Below are 7,178 nucleotides of genomic sequence, written 5' to 3' on the forward strand. Positions count from 1 at the left end.
TTCTGTAAGACACTCCGCTGTGGTCAACCCTGGCCTGCAGAGGATTCCCGCGCTGGATCTCTGAGGGATGCTGGCGCCCTCTCTCCAGCACATTCCTGATGCCTTTGCTGACGCATGTGTCCTCTGCGCCCTCTCCTGAAACATGATCCTCCAGGGTGTCTTCTGGCCTCACGTCTTCTGTCCAGTTCCAGCAAACTCACTTTGCTTAGCCTTTGAATCCCTTCCTTCACCATCTGCCATGACAATTCGGGCCTTTCACCGTCACTCAGGCCTGGACCATCACTGATGCCCATCCCATGCCATCCACAGGGTTGCCCCATCCCTTCGGCTCCCTACCAGGGCATTCAGTTGTGTTGAGCAGCAGAGTGTCTCCAAGTCCCTTGTGTAGTTTTCGTTTCCGGCCCCCACTGGTTGAGCTGCATCCGGGTCCCATCCCACAGGGACCCCCCTGGCCGCTGCAGGTGCATGCTGATCCTGCAGCTCCTCAGGGGTGTCATCGCTTTCCCCCTTCCCAGACCCAGCACACCCTGCCTGCGCAGCTCTGTGCTGCACCTTCACTCTAGTCACGGGTGTGGCAGTCAGCTCACCAATTCCTCCTGCTTCCCTGGGACTCGCTGGCTTTTAGCACCGCAAGTCCCTCAGCAAACTGGGACTGTTGATCACCCTACCCGGCAGCCAGTGATAAGGTGAGGGCCACTCCTGGGAGGGAGGACACCTGTGGGGAAAATTCTTGTGTTACTTATTTCTCCTTCGGGATAGGGTGCCTGCAGTGCTTCATGGGAGGGGGTGGGCTGATGCTGCAAGCTCAGAAGTTTCAAGGGCATCTAGGGAGACCAGATATTCAGAGACCTCCTCCTAGATGTGCGTGTTCCATGTATCAGGGATGCAGGTTTTCCCAGCAGGACTTGTGTCATTGGCATGACAGACCTGCCTTGGCTGAGCGTTCAGCTGTCTTTGGAGTTCAGCCACCTTAGCAAGTCCTGGGTTTGTTCTTCAGACTTTGCTGCTTGCCCATTGCTTGGATCGGGGGCTACTTTGTAAACCACCAGGAAGACTCCAGTGTTTCTGCTTAATTTTTAGATGTTTGTTAATTGCCCTTGGCCTCTCATTAATCCCGGTGGGTCCTTCAGGAAACATACCGTTCCCTGAGTTTTCATTTCCAGGCATCTGCCCTGCCTGGATCTCCTCGCCTTCCAGGAGCTTCCTCTTCACAAGCCGGCCATCCCAGCAAAAGTTCTAACATCGAAGGTCTAGCAACTAGCCTGCCATCTTGTGCCTAGAGCCACCTGCGTGCCACCTACCCCCGAAGATGGGAACCTCGTTGCCAGTTGGGGAGATGCAGGGCAATCCTGTACCAAGACCCCATCTTACCACCTGTTTTCTCGGACCACTCTGGAACCCACTGTCTCAGATTGGGTCCTCCAGGAAGCAGACTGTGAGAGGGAGTTGGCAGGACCAAAGGTTTACTGGGGCTAACTAACCCTCAGGAAAGGGACAGGAAGGAAGCAGGGCTGGAGAGCAGGTTGAGCCCGACCTGACAGTCTTGAGCAGCCCAGCAGGGAGGTGTGGAGCAAGGGTTGCCCACTAGAGGGGCCTGCATTGGGCATGGGTGGTGGGGTCCACATGGTACCTGGCACACAGCAGGCTGTGCAATCCATATTAACTGCCTGGATGAATTAATGCCCAGGAAAGGTGCCCTGGAGAACGGGTCTGTGCTGAGCACAATAGGGAAGGGCCCAGCATCTGCCTTGGCATAGGCAGAACTGTGCTGTGCCCTGCAACAGGCCACCTGAGAGCTGCTGTCATCTTGTGTGTGCATTAGACAACTGTCAGGGGCATGAAGGGGATGTGCTTCCAGGGCATTTGCTGGCAGGGTGTCTCGTGATCTCTTGGTATTGGTGTGAGCACAGCCTGGCAGGAGAGGGCAGATCTCAGTGCAAAGTATCATGTCAAAAAGCAGATCGAAGCCAGGCCCCCTCCTGGAAGAGGCTCCTTGAAGGTAGGTGCACACTCATGTCTTTGTTACTTGTAAGGGGGCATCTTACAGGCAAGAGGAGTTAGGTGAATGTGAAGAGGAAGGAACTGCTCACTCTGGGCAAGGGGCTGGGGGAGGCTTCGTAGAGGTGTGGGTGTTTGAGCTGGGCCTTGAAGGTCGAAAGGGTTTTGTTAGGTGGGAAATGGGGGAAGGACAGCCTGAAGGGGTTAGGTACCTTCAAGGAGCCCAGAGAAGGTTGGTGGCTGGAGCAGACCCATTCGTAGAGTGAAGTCATGGGAGAAGAGGCTGGGAAACTAGATTGGGTCCAACTCCTAAAGGCCCACTGAAGGAGTATGGGTTGCACGCTGGGTGCAGCAGGTGAGTGTCCTCACTTGGGTTTCACTGTCAGCATTTTTAAAAGGCAAACTGGTTCTCTTCCTGAGAAGAATTCATTGATTCACTCATGTGGCCAGTAAGTCATCTGGGCCAGAGGTGGGTGGGGAGATGATCGGGGTGCAAGTGTCACCTTCAATCACAGCATAATTGCCCTTGCTTTCTTATCTCTCATTTAGATATTTCAATACTTGCTCAGGTTTCCTGTACCCTCCTTCATTCTCCCTTCCCAGCCATACTACTTATGGGGAGACTTTCTCTTTATAAAATGACCGTTAGTCTTATCAAATTAATCCTAAAGTAGTACCATCAATTTCCCCCTAAAATACCAACAAGACCCCTGCTTGAAACTACTTGTACATTAGGGACAGAGAAGAGTTCATGAGAATCAGCATTTTCTGAGGACTCCATCTGTCTTCTGAGAGAGAGTTCTCCTGCTGGTGCCTCCTCTGTAGTAAAGCAAAGGTAACATTCCTGCAAGGCTTTGAAGCTTATAACGTACTTGCCTTTAGGTTCTTGTGTTGTGTTCTGGGTCAGCAGGAATGCCTCTCCAGGTGCTTTTTCTCATCCTAATGTGACAATTCTTCACAGGCTCCTGGGACCACATTATCATTCTCTTCACTCAAGAGATGAGGATGCTGAAATTCAGAGAGGGGAAGTGATTTGCCTCAGCTTGTGCTGTAAGTGATCAAGGCAGGACTCAACCAGTCTTTTTGACCCTGACTATGGTGATGTGATCTCTGTACCCACAAGATAGTGGTGGAATGGTGGAGTATGGTACCTAGAAGGCCCTTTCTAGCTCAGGACACATTTGATGGTGTGACTGTTTAGGAATTCAGTCCTGACCAGTTTAAGAGGTTGTGATTCTTAGCTGTCTCTGGCTCCTGGTTTGCCCAGTTTAATTCTGGCCTGCTCAGCAAAACTTCTCTCTGTTTGTGGTCCAAGAATCCTGACATCTCTGAACTAGTCCTCGTCCTATCCACTCAATATCGACAGAATCTCATGATACATCCTCCTGGCTCAGCCATGGAATAAAGCCAGCTCTGTTGTTTTGATCCTTGTGTTGTGCCCCAGCTTAGGAAGAATAACTCTTCAGGCTGCCTCTCCCATGCTAGGTCACATGCAGGTCACACATTCCCAGGTAAATTTTGCGCTTTGTTTATCTGGAATTTGTCTTAATTTCCTTGTCCTTGTTTCTGATTGTGTACTTTCTTCCGTTCTGTCTCATTATCTGGGCCCTACGTCTTTTCTCATGGTTTCTCTTCTGTAAGTCTCTAGACCCCATGCAAGTACACAGTGAAGTGAGTGAAGTTTAAGATAAACCTTCAGTGTCTCTTGCTTACACAGCCCCTAGCGTCATGGTCCTACAGTTGTATGGTTTGGAAAATCTACAAAAGATACTTTAACCACAGTTGGTTCGGGGAATCTTTCTTTCCACTATGCTGTCTCTATCCCTCTTGCCTGTGTGTTGGGTAGCAATGCAATAACCATGGTCATGTTGGGAATTCAACTAAGGGGACATTAAGTTGGGATTCATTTAGTTTAGGATATAGGGGTCCACAAGTAATTTCATGTATTTCCCAGTTATTGCCAGCTGCCCTTTATTATTGAAATAGCTTGCAGGAATACTTCTGCTTACTATGCTAATGCATCCGGTGTTAGGACAAGAGGGGTGAGGCTGGAGGGTACATTGCAATGTCACTGTGACTTGCAGCACTTGACATCAGGGGTATGTTGGCAGTGGAGGAGAACCAAGATTCACAGTGTACAGCATCAGAAGCTAGTCTGTGGAAAAATCTTCCAGTCATCAATCAGGTGTGTAAAATTGTAAGTGAAGGATTCCATTTTCATTGAAAAGCAAAAGTGCCCTCTTGTCAGGAATATACCCAGTGTACAGTGTACGCAACTGTAAATACAAGATACGTTTATTTGCACATTTGGAAGGGGGTTTTGTAAAATGGCATTTTTCAGAATTCCTGTGATTGTAGGACACGGACCTGTAGGAGGACTAGAAACATTGAATAGTATGCAGAAGAGTTTTGCTGGACAGGCACAGAATTAAACTGGGCAAACCAGGGGCCAGAGACAGCTAAGAAACACAACCTCTTAAATTGGTCAGGACTGAATTCCCAAACAGTGACAACATCAAATGTGTCCTGAGCTAGAAAGGGCACAGTCACAGTTCCTGTGACTGCTACCCTTAGAAAGACCTGCTTGGAAGTTACGCTCCCTGCTGGCATCTGGAAACTTGACTCTCAGAATTTCCCTAGTCAACACTTAACTGATAAGGTGGCTCACTGTGCCTTGACTGTTAATACAAACAATGTAGTTTATGCTGAACACCTGCTTTCTTTCTGGGAGTCTGGAATTTTGGTGCATGCTAGGCAGAGGATGTCTCTGTTACCAAACCCCAGTGTAAACTGTGGGCAATGCGTCTGGGCTTCTCTGGCCAGAAACATCACGCGTGCCACTGCATATTTGTTGCCGAGAAAAGCATGTGCTCTGTGTGGCCCCTCATGGGAGGGAGAAAGCATAAGGAAGTCTGTTCATGGGCTCCTCCAAACTTTGCCTGTGTCTTTTCTGCTTGTGATCTGGCTGTGTGCCCTAAGTACATTGCTGTAATAAATCTTAGTTGTGATTATAACTATATGCTGAATCCCGTGTTTCCAACTATAACAAACAAGAAAAGCAGGAATAACATACTACAGAAGTGCATGAGGCAATTAAGTACTAAAGATAAGTAGCTATTTATGTATTTTTTTCTAAATTTTCAGATGTTTCTAGCATTTGTCAACTTTTTCAAATGTGTGTGTTCTTTTTTTTTCTCATTTTAAATATTGGCTTTTGTTCCCAATTTTATATTGGTAATTTTGCATTCTTATACTTAAAGGCGGCCCCAAATGTTACAAGCTTCAAGCCCCACAAAACCTGGATCTGTGTCTGTCTTGGATCCAAGACTTGCTGCCTCATGTCGATTTTCCTATTGTCACTTCATATTACACAGGTGGGGAAATTAAAACCAAGAGAGGGGAAGCTAACCTTACTTGGCAAAACCGGGACAGGATCCAGTTCTTCCAATTCTCAATTTAATGAATGCTCTTTCCCACTATTCTGTAAAAGTTTTTTGATAACTTGTCTGTAAATATCGGTCATGGTACATTGTCCACTGGGTGGCACTCAAGAGACTGAAATTCGAGTTCCTTCTCTTTGAGTAGATGGCTAATCTTGAACTAGTCCCTTTCCCTCCTGGGACAGATTTTCCCAGTTTGTTAAATAAAGGGGCTGGATTAAATGCTCTTTACAGACCTTTCTCTCTCAGATATTCCCTGAGTTTTTCATTCTAGAAATGCTGGAATCATATAATTGTAATTTAAACTAGTAACGTTCTTCTTGTTCTTGAGTCTTCTTCATCTCTAAAATGGAAATAAAATACATACTTCTCGTAGTTATTATGAAGCTCCTAGCACTGTTCATGGTAGAGCAGGTGATCAAAAGTTGCTTGCATCCTTCTGTCCAATTGGGAACAAAAGCTTTCATGTATAATTCTCACTCCTCTCACTTGGAATCGATCTTATCAGAAAACCTAAAATTTTTTTTCAATCAATTTAGAAGTTTATTTTGCCAAGGCTAAGGACATGCCTGTGACACTGTCTAAGGGGGTCCTGGTGACATGCCCAAGGCGGTCAGGCCACAGGTTGGTTTTTAGGGAGATATAAGACATCAATTGATACGTGTTGAGATGTACATTGGTTTGGTCTGGAAAAGGCAGGACAAATGGAAGTTGGAGGACTTCCGGGTCATAGGCAGGTTCAGAAATTTTCTGACTGGCATTAATAATTGGTTGAGTTCTTATCTAAAGACCTGGAATCATTAGAAGGGAATGTCTGGTTTATGATAAGGAGTTGTGGAGACCACAGTTTTATCATGCAGTTGAAACCTACAGGTAGCAGGCTTCAGAGAGAATGTAAATGTTTCTTAGTAGACTTAAAGAGTCTATTCTATCAGTCTTAAGGTCTGTGTTCATGTTAATGGTAATGAGGCATGTCCGACTCCCCCTTCCCCATCATGTCCTGAACTAGTTTTTCAGGTTAACTTTGGAATGCCCTTGGCCAAGAGGAGGGGTCCATTCAGATGGTTGGGGAGCTTAGAATTTTATTTTTGGTTTACATTCTTTCCTTCTGGCCAGGATTTGTCAGAGGCAACATCAATGGCCAAACTTTTATTTTGTCCCATAGCATTGTGGAGATGGTTTGGCTGCCTGCCCCAGGTCCATCCTGTTCCTTGGTAGGACCACTGTGGCCAAGAGACTTACAGCCAAAAGACTTATAGACAATTTAAATTTTCTAGACCAGACAGGAATGGACGTGGACAGGCATTTATTACTCCTTAACAATTTTTAAGTAATGTAAAAGCCAACAAACAAAAAGTAAAAGGCAAGATTACAAAATTGGCTTATCTATCTTCAACTTCTATGCATTGAGCTACTATACTCTTGGTTTTAATTACAGACTTACAGCAATTGGCTATATAAGCAAACCTAAATTTTAAAAAGAAAAGAAAATGAAGCATACATTTAAAACTTTTTAAACTTTTTTTTTGAAATAGGGTTTCGCTTTGTCACTCAGGCTGAAGTGTAGTGATGTGATCATAGCTTTCTGCAGCCTTGACCTCCTGGGCTCAAGTAATCCTCCCACCTCAGCCTCCTTAGTAGCTAGGACCACAGGCATACACCAGCACACCCAGCAAATTAAAAAAAAATTTTTTTTTTTTTTTTTTTTGAGACGGAGTCTTGCTCTGCCGCCCAGGCTGG

The 7,178-nt window shown here is 46.2% G+C and overlaps 1 pseudogene across 1 annotated transcript in view; it reads left to right on the forward strand.

Moving 5' to 3' along the window:
* Positions 1 to 1,993, forward strand: part of LOC105537705 — an 8,452-nt pseudogene extending 6,459 nt beyond the window's left edge. The window contains exon 5 of the transcript XR_001005763.1: positions 516 to 1,993. The product of XR_001005763.1 is annotated as an uncharacterized LOC105537705 (transcript). The remainder of the gene's footprint in view (positions 1 to 515) is intronic.
* The last annotated feature ends 5,185 nt before the right edge of the window (positions 1,994 to 7,178 follow it).

Source organism: Mandrillus leucophaeus, unplaced genomic scaffold (assembly GCF_000951045.1).
Source record: "Mandrillus leucophaeus isolate KB7577 unplaced genomic scaffold, Mleu.le_1.0 Scaffold1792, whole genome shotgun sequence".
Classification (NCBI taxonomy): domain Eukaryota; kingdom Metazoa; phylum Chordata; class Mammalia; order Primates; family Cercopithecidae; genus Mandrillus; species Mandrillus leucophaeus.